This window comes from Chiloscyllium plagiosum, chromosome 10 (genome assembly GCF_004010195.1).
Source record: "Chiloscyllium plagiosum isolate BGI_BamShark_2017 chromosome 10, ASM401019v2, whole genome shotgun sequence".
Classification (NCBI taxonomy): Eukaryota; Metazoa; Chordata; class Chondrichthyes; order Orectolobiformes; family Hemiscylliidae; genus Chiloscyllium; species Chiloscyllium plagiosum.
In genome coordinates, this window is record NC_057719.1 from 15,933,215 (window position 1) to 15,949,476 (window position 16,262).

The following is a 16,262-nucleotide window of genomic DNA, read 5'->3' on the forward strand; positions in this document are numbered from 1 at the left end:
AAATGCAACAAGTTCCATATAAGTTGCAGTATATTCTGAAGAAAGTGGACAGCCTCATCAGTCTGACTGAGCTTGGGGAACATCACTTGAGTGAAGGTAATTGCATAGCCTCACTCAAGACATATCCTGAAAAGAGGGACTCTAGGTCAGCTCACAGCAAAACCCCAAAACAAAGCCAAGACTTAGCCAAACATTTAAAAATTCCTTCAGGATCTGGACCGGTAATCTGGATATTTTTCAGAGGGGTCTTAAATGTAGTTCTGATGTGTCTGGTTTGGATGGGTTTTAGTGCCAATTTGATTATAGTTAATAGATTCTGCCTCAGACAAAAGGCTTTCATGTTTTGAAGAAAAAATACTTGTACAATGACAGGGGAATGGCTACTTCTCCCAGCTCAGCTTTTCTCTGGTTTGGTTTGATGTGGTTTGGTTTGGTTTGGTTTCATCAGTCTAGCTGTTCAGAGCTGCTGGTCAGTTTAAGCTGAGGAATCCAAAGAAACTACTACAGTGGAAGGAGGTTCCATGCTGTGTCTGTCTGCCATCTCTCTCTCTCCTGGAAGACTCTGTGTTTGATTTTACCTTTTTTGCCAAGGGGATGTTTATACGGATGTTGCAAGTATTTGGAACAGCATCATTAAGTTGCGATAGAGTTGAGTGGGTTTTTAAATAGTTAAGTTATTTCCATATTCTGTTGTCTTTTGTTTGTGTTTCATTCAGTGATCTTGCAAATAAATTCTGTTTTGTTTAAAACTAAGTGATTGGTCCAGCTGCATCACTTCTGGATTATCCACCTTAAACCTGCTTAAACCAACTAGAAAAGTTAAAGTCCGGGCTACTTTCTCGAAATGCTTTGAGGGGGTCTGGTCTGGTCCATAACACAGTTTACAAACTCAAGACATCAAAAGAGTCCCACTAGACCGAAATGGATTAAGAGAATTCATAGGCCAGTGTCCAGGAGAATGCACACCTCGGAAAGTCCACTGTCATCTGTTTTAGAACAATTAGATTGCTTAGCAACAAACAAATTAGAACCAATCAAAATAAATGTCTAGTAAAAAGCTAACCTGGTTCTAAAGGAAGATGAGTTTGATGCTGTCATTTCAATACTCGCAGTCTTTAGCAAAGTTTGTTCTGTACTCCAAATATAAGTTTGTGCAAGACCTCAGCTAGACTGAGAAACAATACTGGGAAGCCTTTACAGATTAAAGGTACAACTTCTGGAGTCTTATGATAGTTTAGTTACCACTGATTGTAGTAAAAGGCTCAGGTCCTAGCTTGATGGGGCAAAATTGGTTGAGAAAGATTCACCCTAAATTAGATCCATATTTTTCAGTTAGAAAATAGCTTCCTAAGTGAAGTCATAATTAAGTGTCTGAATGTTTTTCAGAAAGACCTAGGGTCTATCGAAGGAGCCAAGACCACCTTGCACATTGACTAGGAAGCAATTTCATGAACCTGCAAGGCCTGCTCACTGCCGTTTGCCTCACGGGCAAATATAGAGGCAGAAATCAGAAGGGTGGAAAGTGAGTCAAACTAGGCCAGTTTTCAGAATGGACAACATTGGTTGCTCTGATTGTGAAGCCTGATGGGTCACTTCGCCTTTGTGGGGATTTTAAACAAATGGTAAATCGTTTTTCAGAGCTGGATAAATACCAAATCCCTTGCAAAGAGGATTATTTTCAAAGCTGGCAGGGAAGCTGTCGTTCGCGAAGCTTGACATGGGCCACACTTACTTGCAATTGCAGTAAGATGAGGATTCCCAGAAGTATGCTACAATTAATACCCATAATTGCTTCTACCAATATACAAGACTGCCATTTGGGGTATCGACAGTCTGTGCAATTTTTCAGCGGACAATGAAAAATATTTTACAATGTCCACCCCAGGTCTACATTTACTTAGGTGATATACTAATAATAGGGGAGACCAATAAGGAACACTTAGAGAACTTAGATGTTTCTCCCAGGTGGGTGTTCTCTTGGAAGGGAAAAATGTGTGTTTGAGTCACCTTAAGTGACCTACTTGGGCTACAGAGTTGACACAACCAGGTTATACCTGTTGGAAGATAAACTGAGGGCGATCGAAGGTGCCTTCGCCCCACTTTGGAAGCTTAGGTCTTTCTCTAGGCTTGTGAATTATTTTGGAAAATTCATACATAAATTGGCCTCTTTCCTGGCACTTTAGTGTTGGAAATGGTCGATAGCCAAGCCATAGATTGGTATGATGGGTATAATGGATGTCACTGCCTCAACGCCTTTGCCACCTGAAGAGGAGAGTGAATTTCTTCTAAGATGCTCCAGGCACAAGAGGGAGTTACGGTGCATTACATACTACCATATCAAAGGCAGAGTTGAAGATATCTGACCTGGCACTAAAACACCTCAGGTGGAGCTACAAAAAAAGCCTATATTATCAGACTTTGAGGGGATGGGATATATTGATTGTAATGAGGTCAGCCAGATAGAATATGAGTTCCTAGAATAGGACTGTTAATCTCGTCAAATCAGGGAGTCTTGGCTGACAGATAAGAACAGGTATGTCAGACATTCTGTTCACTCTGAGAGCTGGCTCTGTGGAAGCTGTATCAGTGTCAGGGACTCCCCATGTATAAATAAAAGGTTACTAGGTGACGGATACTGGCCTCTGTGGAGTTATTTCACCAACCCATGTCAGTTCCATTGAAATCCTACTCAAAGGTTCAATTTTAGATAATTGATTTAGTTTATGTTCAAACTTACTATCTTTTTACTAGCTGATTTGTTTAAGACAAAGTAAATACTCAGAGAGATCCAAAATATTGAAATTGCTACTTAAGAATTTGGTAATTTACTTTAATTTTACTTTCTAGGAAGACAATGCAGGCTTTTCTAGACCTCTCGCTCTGCAGTTTCTCACCAGCACAAAAGCAATGTTTCTTGAACACATTTCCTGGATTGAACATGAAGTGGGTGCTAAGCCTATGTTTTCTAATTATCACGTTGGAAAATTGTTAACACTGAGGTAATTAAAGTGTTTTACATCTACATTGTAGTATCTATAAAAAATGTCCATTTCTAGACATATTAGAATGGATTTTTATGACTAGCAGGATTGTTCTTACAGGTATGAACTGGGAAAGCAGAAACCTGGAATTTGGGTGACTGGTACCTTTATCTGCCCTATGTCTAATCTACATTATAGGTGTAATTAAATTTGTGAGTTTTTCTCTTGGAACATGCACTATAATGTTAAAACTCAACAATTTGCCCCGCCCCAATGCCTATCCTTGCCACCACTCCCATGACAGGAAAGGATTGGAGGATTCAGTTAAGATTCATCAAACTTGTGAAACCTTCCTCTACACATGCCTTATTTACATTTGTGTGTGGAAGATTTTGAATGGTCCAAGAAACTGACACTGGAAATGCAAAAGAATTTGGCAATGCAATGTTTGTCAGAGTTTTGTAAATATCTGTGATGTCAATAGCCTGAAGAAGCAAGCATGTGGATTTGTATCACTGGCTACTCTCCCAAATAAAGAGAGTAATATAATGGTGTATATAGTAATCTGAACACATCACATCAATAACAGTTATGCAAGCACAAGGAATTTGATGCTGTAGTGATTATAATGAGGTCAGCCAGCTGGACATCATAGAACATATGTTTCCTGGTTAGAACTGTTAATGGTTCAATCAGGGAACCTACCTAACATAAAAGGATGAATGTCAGGGATATTGAGGCCTTGAATGCCTGACTCATTGATAGGCAGTACTAATGTCAAAGAGTATGCATTTGTAAATAAAGGGTGATTGGTGACGGGATGCTGGTGTCTGATGAGGTATTTCAGATTCTATCAATAATAAGTTGCTAGGAGGCATGAAAGTGTCTAGATCTGGGATAGGTTTCATGGGAATTTCCATTGTACATCTGAACTCTAGCAGTCTCAATATTCCTGATTTGTTCACACTTTTCATCCAGCTGGTGGTAACTGAATAGCAGAGAATAATCTCATCAAAATTGGCATATGATACCTCTCAGCAAAACCACCAATGACCATTAGGAACATTACATTACAAGCCATACGATAACGACACGGTGGCACAGTGGTTAGCACTGCTGCTTCACAGTGCCAGAGACCCGGGTTCAATTCCCGCCTCAGGCGACTGACTGTGTGGAGTTTGCACGTTCTCCCCGTGTCTGCGTGGGTTTCCTCCGGGTGCTCCAGTTTCCTCCCACAATCCAAAGATGTGCAGGTCAGGTGAATTGGCCATGTTGAATTTCCTGCAGTGTTAGGTAAGGGGTAAATGTAAATGTAGGGGTTGGGGTATGGGTGGGTTGCGCTTCGGAGGGTCTTGTTGGGCCGAAGGGCCTGTTTCCACACTGTAATGTAATGTAATCTAATCTAATCTAATATTCAAGCAAACTATTGTCATGCCTGATTAGTTGTGGAGGTACTAGTCAGTAAAGATATTTAGGATTGTGCTGGTGTGCAGTTCTGCACAGCACAATACAACAGTGAGGAGTAAGGATTTGAGGAAGAACAAGTTGCTCATAACATTATGATTTGAGGATTGCAGCGGACAGGAGAATAGGCCACAAATGTCTGCCCAATTACAGCATCATTCAAAATGTAAAATCATTCCAACATTAAGTCACCCACTCACTCTATACCATTTTATAATCATATCTCACAATCCTCCACTATCAATTATGCAAGTAGTCCTGAAACTACCCATTCATGTGTTATTCATGTATGAATTGATTTCACTTTTTTAACATCTTCCCAATTTTCGACAAGCAACTCAAACCTGAGTTAGCACTTACTTTGTAAGAATGATGACACAGGGAATGGGGAAAATGAACAAAGTTTGTGTTTTAATAATTTAAAGAGACTGATAAAATATTTTAATGAATACCTCCACTGTGCATACGGTGAATAAACTACAAAGTTTTTCTCTTTCTTTATCTCAGGTTCAACCCCCTTTTTAAAGTATTAGCAAGCTCTTTTCTTTACGTAGTCTTCTTTGCTGATGGTAGTTGATAAGCCCTAGATGCTGGTGTCCATCAGAGCCACGTTCCTTCCAAAAACTGTATCTATGCAGTGGCAGGCTTGGTCAGATGAGGAGGAAACAGTATGTTACATTAGTTGGGATGATGTGTGGCAAGAGGTGAGAGGTAGAAACAGTTTAAGAGGAGCTCCCACTTCCATCTCCCTGAGTGCCATTGCTGCTCTCCTGAGTCAGTCTGGCTCTCTGCAGAAGAAAAGATGTTGGAGGGTTCATTGATGTTTTTTAAAGCCATGGTTATTGTGTACATTTTCTTGCTTAAGGTCATGGAAATATTAGCATCATTGCTAGCACATTGGTCATCAAAGTCTGCGTGATTGATTAGTGTGACTTTGTTAAGAGGAATGAAGGTGCAGTGTATTTTTTATTTGGGGAGAGATTGAAAAGTGTTGAGATCCTAAGGGATCTAGATGTCCTCATTCAAGTCACTGAAAGCTAGCATGCAGGTACAGCAAGCAATTGGGAAAGTGGTAAAATGATAGCCTTTATAACAAGTGTAGGAGCAAACAAACCTTACTTTAATTATATCGAACAAAAATGAAAGAGTGAAAAATCACACAAAGATGAGAGAGAGAGCATATATTATTGTAATAGTCTGCCTGAGGATGGACAATCTTTCCTCAAAGATCATGCAGCAAATGTTCACTAGACTGAATTCTCAGATGGAAAGGCTGGCATACAAGGAGTGATCCAAGAAGTTAGACCTGTTTTCTCTGGATTTTAGAAGCATGACAGGTGAGTTTCCCCTGCTGAGTCTAGATCCAGAGATGTATAGTCTCAGAATAAAATGACTAGTAAAAGCTATTAAGGACTGAAATGAAGAGGAATCATTTCTCTCAGAGGCTGGTGAATCTTTGGAGTTCTCTACCTAACGGCCTTTGGAAGTTTGATTGTTGAGTAAGTTTGAGACAGCAATTGATAGGTTTCTCATAACTACTCAAGGCATATGGGGATAGCACAAGATACAACATTGAGGTAGATTATGTAGGTCAGCAGAGCAGGCTTAAGGAGCTGAATAGCCTGCTTCTGCCCTCAAAAGATTCAGATTCTGCAGCGAAGGCTACAATCTCCATGAACAGCATCCTTGAAATCCTTGAAAAGTGATATAGTCCACAAACAGTTATTCTTTGACCACATCATATCTGAAGGTGGACTGCCTATGCTTAGTGCATTTACTGTTGACTTTTTATCATCATCCATTTCATTAGGGAGATCTGAATTAAGCATTGCTTTCTAGGTAAGCAGAGCATGGAGAGGACTGTGCGCTCCAAAGCAGATTCTCCATAATTGTTTCTGACACCGATCTCAGTTTGTGATCATGCACATTGTTCAAATTGTTGAGTGATCCCCTATCAAAATTTCTAACAGTGGTTACTAAAGTATACATATCTCTGTTGATGCCAGATTTGCCTGTGCTAATGCAACCTTAGAACAAATCTTATTCTTCATGTGATAATCCTGGAGGAGAGAAACGATGTAGTCATGAAATTGTAGGAATTTTGAAATGCACATGATCAGAAGGATCCTATTTCATTTGATGCTAAGTTGAAGTTAACTTAAAATAGATGGAGAAGTGATGGTGTTTTTACATTTAGTTTTGTTACCTTTCAGCAATGAAGTTTAAGTTTCACCACCTCTGAGTATCTAACGCTGAGGTGTTATGTAGATCCCATATATCTACTGCTCTGCATTTGTTAGCTCTGCAATTCATGTACTGCTTTCTCCTGCAAGAGTCAAAGAAGAACTTTCATTGCTTGTAGATCCTGTATTCATCAGATGAATGCCAGCATAGTTGGGAAGGGTGACAATAAGGTGCATTACAAATGTCTGACATTTTGTGGTCAGGAACGGGACTCCTGGAAGGTATGTTGCCTCCTCGGTGCCATGGTCCGGGATGTCGCCGATCGGGTTTACAAGATTCTGAAGGGGGAGGGTAAGTAGCCAGAAATCGTGGTACATATTGGCACCAATGATATAGCCAGGAAAGGGATTGAAAATCTGAAAAGTGACTATAAAGCGTTAGGTTGGAAGCTGAAGAGCAGGACGAGTAGAGTAGTGATCTCAGGTTTGCTACCGGTGCCACGAGATAGTGATATGAGGAACAGTCAGCGAATGCAGCTTAACAAGTGGCTGCGAGGCTGGTGCAGGAGGAAGGGCTTCAGATACCTAGACCATTGGGATACCTTCTGGGGAAGGTGGGACCTGAACTGGAGGGGCACAAATGTCCTGGATGGGAGATTTGCTTGTGTAATTCGGGAGTGTTTAAACTAGTTTGGCATGGGGGTGGGAATCAGAGCCACATATCTGAGAGGGGGTCAGTTGCAGATGGGTCAGTGATGTATTGAATCTATCAGGACGGTTTCTCATGCAATGAAACAAAGGGATCGGTTAAAGTGTGTCAGCTTTAATGCAAAGAGTGTCCAAAATAAGAGTGACGAACTTAGAGCATGGATCAGTACTTGGGGCTAAGATGTTGTGCCGATAACGGAGACGTGGGTTTCCTAGGGGCAGGCATAGTTGCTTGATGGTCCAGGATTTAGAATGTTTAAAAAGAACAGGGAGGGTGGAAAAAGAGGAGGGGGTGTAGCATTACTACAGAAACAAAGGTTGTTGAGAAAGGTTTGTCTACTGAGTCAGTATGGGTGGAAGGTAGGTACAGCAAGGGAACAGCCACCACACATTAGGGATTTTCTATAGACCACCTGATAGGAGTAGAGAGATTGAAGAACTCATAGGCGAGCAGATTCTGGAAAAATGCAGAAGTAGCAGGGTTGTTGTTATGGGTGATTTCAACTTTCCCAGTATCGACTGGAACCTCCTAAGTGCAGATGGATTCATTTTTGTCAGGTGTGTTCAGGAGGGTTTCCTTACTCAGTATGTAGACAGACTGACGAGAGGAGAGGCCATTTTGGATTAGGTGCTCAGCAACGAGCCAGGACAGGTGTCAGGTCTCGCGGTGGGAGAACACCTTGGTGATAGTGATCACGACTGCCTCACATTTAGCATAGCCTTGGAGAGTGAAAGGAGCAGTTACCGAGGGAAGATATTTTATTGGGGAAAAGGAAATTATGACGCTATCATACAGGAGTTGAGAAGTACAAACTGGGAGCAATTGTTCCACTGAAAGGGCACAGTAGACATGTGGAGACTATTTAAGGAGCAGTTGTTGAGAGTGATGCACAAATTTGTTCCTCTGAGACAGGTAAGAAGGGGTAAGATTAAGGAACCTTGGATGATGAGAACAGAGGAACTTCTCATCAAAAGGAAGAAGGCAGCTACGTAAGGTGGAGGAAGCAAGGATCTAGCATAGCATTAGAGAATTACAGGCTTGCTAGAAAGGAGCTCAGAAATGGACTGAGGAGAGCCAGGAGGGGGCACGAAAAAGGTTTGGCAAGAAGGATTAGGGAGAACCCGAAGGCATCTTACTCATAAGTGAGCAAGAAGAGAATGATCAGGGAGAAGGTAGGGCAGATCACGGATAGCGTAGGGAACTTGTGTGTGGAGTCTGAGCAAATAGGGAAAGCCCTAAATGTGCTTTTTGCTTTGGTTTTCATCAAGGAAAGGGAACTTGTTGTAAATAAAAACTTTAAGGAGCTGGGATACAGCCTTGACCAGATCAAGATTGATGAAGTTGATGTGCTGGAAACTTTGGAAAACATTAAGACTGTTAAGTCCCCAGGGCCAGCCAGATTTATCTTAGGCTGCTCTGGGAATCGAGAAAGGATATTTGCCTCTTCACTCTCCATGGGAGTCATACCAGAGGATTGGAAGAAGGCAAATGTTGTTCCTCTTTTCAAGAAGGGTAATAGGGAAATCCCTGGCAATTACAGACCAGTCAGTCTTACATCTGTGGTCAGCAAAGTTTTGGAAAGAATTCTGAGGGATAGGATTTATGACTGTTTGGCAAAGCATAGTGTGATTAAAGGCAGTCAGCATGGCTTTGTGAAGGGCATGTAATGCCTCACAAATCTTATTGAGTTCTTTGAGGAGGTGACAAGACAGGTCGACAAAGGTCGAGCAGTGGATGTGGTGTATATGGATTTTAGCAAGGCATTTGATAAAGTTCCCCATGGTAGGCTCATTCATAAAGTCAGGAAGTATGGGATACAGGGAGATTTGGCAATCTGGATTCAGATTTGGCTGGCTGACAGAAGGGAGAGAGTGATTGTAGATGGAAAGTATTCTGCCTGGAGGTCAGTGTTGAGTGGGATCCCACAGGGCTTTGTTCTTGGGCCTCGGCTCTTTGTAGTTTTTATAAATGACTTGGGTGAGGAGGTTGAGGGGTGGGTTAGTAAATTTGCAGATGACACAAGGGTTGGAGGTGTCGTCGATAGTACAGAGGGTTACTGCAGGCTGCAGCGTGACACAGACAGGATGGAGAGCTGGGCTGAGAAATGGCAGATGAAGTTCAACCTAAGTACATAGATCCCTCAAAGTTGCCACCCAAGTGGATAGGGTTGTTAAGAAAGCTTATGATGTTTTGGCATTCATTAACAGGGGAATCAAGTTTAAGAGCCACGAGGTTTTGCTACAGCTCTAATGCAACGAGGGGTATGTCGGGTTCCAAGAGATCAATTGTGTTCGGGGATTCTCTAGTCTGAGGTACAGACAGACGTTTCTGTGACCAGCAGCAAAAGCAGAATGGTGTGTTGCTTCCCTGGTGCCAGGATCAAGGATATCTCAGAGAGAGTACAGAATATTCTCACGGGGGAGAGGGGCCAGGAAGAGGTCATTGTCCACATTGGAACCAACAACATAGGAAGGGAAAAGGATAAGATTCTGAAGGGAGATTACAGAGAGTTAGGCAGAAATTTAAAAAGGAGGTCCTAGAGAGTAGTAATATCTGCATTACTCCCAGTGCTACGAGCTAGTGAGGGCAGGAATAGGAGGATAGAGCAGATGAATGCATGGCTGAGGAGATGGTGTATGGGAGAAGGATTCACATTTTTGGATCATTGTATTCTCTTCTGGGGTTCAAGTGACCTGTACAAGAAGGACAGATTGCACCTAAATTGGAAGGGGACTAATATACTGGCAGGGAAATTTGCTAGAGCTGCTCAGAAGGATTTAAACTAGTAAGGTGGGGGGTGGGGAAAGGGAGATAGTGAGGAAAGAGATCAATCTGAGACTGGTACAGTTGAGAACAGAAGCGAGTCAAACAGTCAAGGCAGGCAGGGACAAGGTAGGACTAATAAATTAAAGTGCATTTATTTCAATGCAAGGGGCCTCACAGGGAAGGCAGATGAACTCAGGGCATGGTTAGGAACATGGGACTGGGATCTCATAGCAATTACATAAACATGGCTTAGGGATGGACAGGACTGGCAGCTTAATGTTCCAGGATACAACTGCTACAGGAAGGACAGAAAGGGAGGCAAGAAAGGAGGGGAGGAGGTGGCATTTTTGATGAGGGATAGCATTACAGCTGTGGTGAGAGAGGATATTCCCGGAAATACATCCAGGGAGGTTATTTGGGTGGAACTGAGAAGTAAGAAAGGGAGATCACCTTATTATAGATCCCCTAATAGTCAGAGGGAAATTGAGAAACAAACTTGTAAGGAGATCTCAGTTATCCGTAAGAATAATAGGGTGGTTATGGTAGGGGATTTTAACTTTCCAAACAGACACTGAGACTGCCTTAAGTGTTAAGGGTAAAGATGGAGAGGAATTTGTTAAGTGTGTATAAGACAATTTTCTGATTCAGTATGTGGATGTACCTACGAGAGAAGGTGCAAAACTTGACCTACTCTTGGGAAATAAGGCAGGGCAGGTGACTGAGGTGTCAGTGGGGGAGCACTTTGGGGCCAACGACCATAATTCTATTAGTTTTAGAATAGTGATGGAAAAGGATAGACCAGATCTAAAAGTTGAAGTTCTAAATTGGAGAAAGGCCAATTTTGATGGTATTAGGCAAGAACTTTTGAAAGCTGATTGGGGGCAGTAAAGGGACGGCTAGAAAATGGGAAGCCTTCAGAAATGAGATAACGAGAATCCAGAGAAAGTATATTCCTGTTCGGGTGAAAGGAAAGGCTGGTAGGTATAGGGAATGCTGGATGACTAAAGAAATTGAGGGTTTGGTTAAAAAAAGGAAGCATACGTAAGGTACAGACAGGATAGATCGAGTGAATTCTTAGAAGAGTATAAAGGCAGTAGGAGTACACTTAAGAGGGAAATCAGGAGGGCAAAAGGGGGACATGAGATAGCTTTGGCAAATAGAATTAAGGAGAATCCAGAGTTTTTACAAATACATTAAGGACAAAAGGGTAATGAGGGAGAGAATAGGGTCCCTCAAAGATCAGCAAGGGGGCCTTTGTGTGGAGCTGCAGAAAATGGGGGAGATACTAAACGAGTATTTTGCATCAGTACTTACTGTGAAAAAGGACCTGGAAGGTATAGACTTTCAGGAAATAGACGGTGAATCTTGCAAAATGTCCATATTAGAGAGAAGTGCTGGATGTCTTGAAACAGGTAAAGGTGAATAAATCCCCAGGATCTGATCAGGTGTCCCCTAGAACTCTGTGGGAAGCTAGAGAAGTGATTGCTGGAACTCTTGCTCAGATATTTGTACCATCGATATTCACAGGTGAGGTGCCAGAAGACTGGAGGTTTGCTAACGTGGTGCCACTGTTTAAGAAGGTTGGTAAGGACATGCCAGGGAAGTATAGACCAGTGAGCCTGATGCAGGTGGTGGGCAAGCTGTTGGAGGGAATCCTGAGGGACAGGATGTACATGTATTTGGAAAGGCAAGGACTGATTAAGCATAGTCAACATGGCTTTGTGTGTGGGAAATCATGTCTCACAAACTTGATTGAGTTTTTTGAGGAAGAGAATTGATGAGGGCAGAGTGGTAGATGTGATCTATATGGACTTCAGTAAGGCATTCAACAAGGTTCCCCATGGGAGATTGATTAGCAAGGTTAGATCTCACGAAATACAGGGAGAACTAGCCATTTGGATACAGAACTGGCTCAAAGATAGAAGACAGAGGGTGGTGGTGGAGGGTTGTTTTTCAGACTGGAGGCCTGTGACCAGTGGAGTGCCACAAGGATCGGTGCTGGGTCCTTTACTTTTTGTCATTTACATAAATGATTTGGATGCGAGCATAAGAGGTACAGTTAGTAAGTTTGCAGATGACACCAAAATTGGAGGTGTAGTGGACAACGAAGAGGGTTAGAGCTGAAAATGTGTTTGCTGGAAAAGCGCAGCAGGTCAGGCAGCATTCAAGGAGCAAGAGAATCGATGTATCGGGCATGAGCCCTTCTTCAATGAAGAGGGTTACCCCAGATTACAACAGGATCTTGACCAGATGGGCCAATGGGCTGAGAGTTTAATTCAGATAAATATGAGGTGCTGCATTTTGGGAAAGCAAGTCTTAGCAGGACTTATACACTTATTGGTAAGGTCCTAGGGAGTGTTGCTGAACAAAGAGACCTTGGAGTGCAGGTTCACAGCTCCTTGAAAGTGGAGTCACAGGTAGATAGGATAGTGAAGAAGGCGTTTGGCATGCTTTCCTTTATTGGTCAGAGTACTGAGTACAGGGGTTGGGAGGTCATGTTGCAGCTGTGCAAGACATTGGCTAGGTCACTGTTGGAATATTGCGTGCAATTCTGGTCACCTTCCTATCAGAAAGATGTTGTCAAACTTAAAAGAGTTTAGAAAAGATTTACAAGGATGTTGCCAGGGTTGGACGATTTGAGCTGTAGGGAGAGATTGAACAGGCTAGGGCTGTTTTCCCTGGAGCATTGGAGGCTGAGGGGAGACCTTATAGAGGTTTACAAAAGCATGAGGGTCATAGTTGGGATAAATAGACATAGTCTTTTCCCTGGGATGGGGGAGTCCAGAACTAGAGGGTGTAGGTTTAGGGTGAGAGGTAAAAGATATAAAAGAGACCTACGTTTTCACACAGAGGGTGGTGCGTGCATGGAATGAGCTCCCAGAGGAGGTGATGGAGGCTGGTACAATTGCAAATTTTAGTGGCATTTGGATGGGTATATGAATAGGAAGGGTTTGGAGGGATACGGGCCAGGTGCTGGCAGGTGGGACTAGATTGGGTTGGGATATCTGGTTGGCATGGACGGGTTGGACCAAAGGGTCTGTTTCCATGCTGTACATCTCTATGACTCTACAATTTCCTGGTGAGACCGCACTTGGAATATTGTGTCCAGTTCTGGTCGCCTTACTATAGGAAAGATACAGAGGCTTTGGAGAGGGTGCAAAGAAGGTTTTCCAGGATGCTGCCTGAACTGAAGGGCTTGCCTTATGGAGAAAGGTTGAATAAGCTTGGAGTTTTCTCTCTGGAGAGAAGGAGGAAGAGAGGAGACCTGATCAATATAATAAGAGGAATAGATAGGGTCAATAACCAGAGACTTTTCCCCAGGGCAGGATTGACTGGTACGAGGGGTTATAGTTTTAAGATATTAGGAGAAAGGTATAGAGGAGACATCAGAACTATGTTCTTTACACAGACAGTTGTGAATGCATGGAATGCATTGCCAGCTGTGGTGGAAGCAGAGTCATTGGGGACATTTAAGCAACTGCTGGACATGCACATGGATAGCAGTAAGTTGAGGGGTGCGTTGGTTAAGTTACTATGTTTTACATTAGGATTAACCTCGGCACAACATCGTGGGCCAAATGGCCTGTTCTGTGCTGTACTTTTCCATGTTCTATCCATTTGAAGATGTGTTGAGAATTGGGTAAGCTGACTAAGACAGCACATATCACATAAGGAATGGAGTGAGTGTCACTGAACAAGTGAATTTAAATGGAATAATAGGTGTGAGGAGTGAGGTAATATGGAAGAAATTTGTTAAGACAGATGGAGGTGCTGGTTCCACAGCAGGTTGCAGATCACTAGATTCCTATTCTAGTTAGGTCATTAAAAACACTTCTTGTACTTAGCGAGTTTTGAGAAGATTTGTAGCTCAGGTTGAGGTTTTGGATGTAGGTTTGCTCGCTGAGCTTTCATTACCTTACTAAGTAACATCTTCAGTGGACCTCATGCGAAGCAATGCTGAAACTTCCTGCTTTCTATTTATATGTTTGGGTTTCTTTGGGTTGGTGATGTCATTTCCTTTGGTGGTGTCATTTCTTGTGGTGAAGTCACTTCCTGTTCCTTTTCTCAGGGGTGGTAGATGGAGTCTAACTCGATGCGTTTGTTGATAGAGTTCTGATTGGAATGCCATGCTTCTAGGAATTCTCATGCATGTCTTTGTTTGGCTTGTCCTAGGATGGATGTATTGTCCCAGTCAAAGTGGTGTCCTTCCTCATCCGTATGGAACTACGCAGAGCAGAGGAAATCACCTATACCGGGTGTTCAAAAAGAATGGGTACCCAATGAACACAGTCCGCCGATTTCTCAGCAACAAACCCAAACAAGCAGACAAAACACATCCAGAAACCGTAGCCACTCTCCCCTACATCAAAGACATCTCGGAAGTGACTGGCAGACTACTCAGACCCCTTGGCATCATGATGGCCCACAAACCCACCAACACACTAAAACAGCAGCTATTGAACTTGAAAGACCCTATACAGACAATGAGCAAAACTAACGTCATTTACAAAATACCATGCAAGGACTGTAACAAACAATACATTGGACAAACAGGCAGAAAACTAGCCATCAGGATGCATGAACACAACTAGCCACAAAAAGACATGACCCTCTCTCACTAGTATCCTCACCTATGGATAAGGGAGGACACCACTTCAACTGGGACAATACATCCATCCTAGGACAAGCCAAATAGAGACATGGAAATGAACCTTTCAGCTCAGCGAGCAAACCTACATCCAAAACGTCTTGTGCTGGATCTATGATTTTACCACAACAGGTTTACTCGTTACTCAACCGTGACTTCTAAGGTAGCTGAATCTTTCCTTATTATTGAAAACAGTGTCTCTTTTCTTACCCTTGCTGCATCCAGCTCTATAGCAGACACCTTCTTTAAAAAGGGACACCTATTGCATTTTCCATTTCTAATTCTAATTATGTTATATAATTTACTACATCCTTTAAATTCAATTTATACTTCAAGGACTCAAGTTAAAATTGGACCACTTGTGCATCTTGAATAAATAGAATTGGGAAGGCATGTGCAAGAATAAAAGAACCGATGGGAGCATATTCACATACCTTTGAAGATGACATGACAAATTGATAAGGCTGCTAAGAAATTATTTAGAATACTTGCCTTAAATAAGAATAAGTCAGAAGATGAGAGTGAAGAGACTTTGCAGGAGTGAAACAGAATGAGTAATTGGGAATCTGGGGCAAATGGGAATTCAATTAATAATTATTTTGCAATTAATAATTATTTAATTATCAAATACAAATCAGAATGGTGCAGTGGCTTAGTGATCAGCACTATTGACTCACAGGATCAGGGACTTGGGTTCAATTCTAGCCTCGGACTACTGCCTGTGTGGAGTTTGCATGTTCTCCCTCTGTCTGCACTGATTTTCTCCAGATGCTCTGGTTTCCTCCCACAGTCAAAAGATCTGCAGGTTAGTTGGAGTTGGTTGTGCTATCCAGGGTTGTAGAGACTATGTGGATTAGCCATGGAAAATGCAGTGATAGGGTAGGATGGGGAGCTGAATGTTGTCTATGTTTTTGCTTTGGTTAACCTATTTACATAATTTCCTCTAAAATTCAGTATATTTCAGATTCAGGTTCCTTAATTTGTGTGTTTTTTTAATCCTTCAGTTTCCCAGATTACTTCGCCCAATAGCAGTAAAATAACACCATACATGGACTCAAACATTTTCAGCTCTCTTCATCCGTATCCATTGAGGATACTTCTTCAATATGTTCCCAGCCTTCCCAATTTTATAAATGATTGCATCATTGAATGATAACTTCCTTCAAATGCAGGTAGCCCCTTTTGAGCTACAATATACATGGTTTTAAACAATACAGCTCTAACGTTCATGAGGCTTTATCTTCAGCCTATGCTAGGAGAAAGTGAGGACTGCAGATGCTGGAGATCAGAGCTGAAAAATGTGTTGCTGGAAAAGCGCAGCAGGTCAGGCAGCATCCAAGGAGCAGAAGAATCGACGTTTCGGGCATAAGCCCTTCTTCAGGAATGAGGAAGGTGTGCCAAGCAGGCTAAGATAAAAGGATGGGAGGAGGGACTTGGGGGAGGGGCATTGGGAATGCGATAGGTGGAAGGAGGTTAAGGTGAGGGTGATAGGCCGGAGAGGGGGTGGGGGC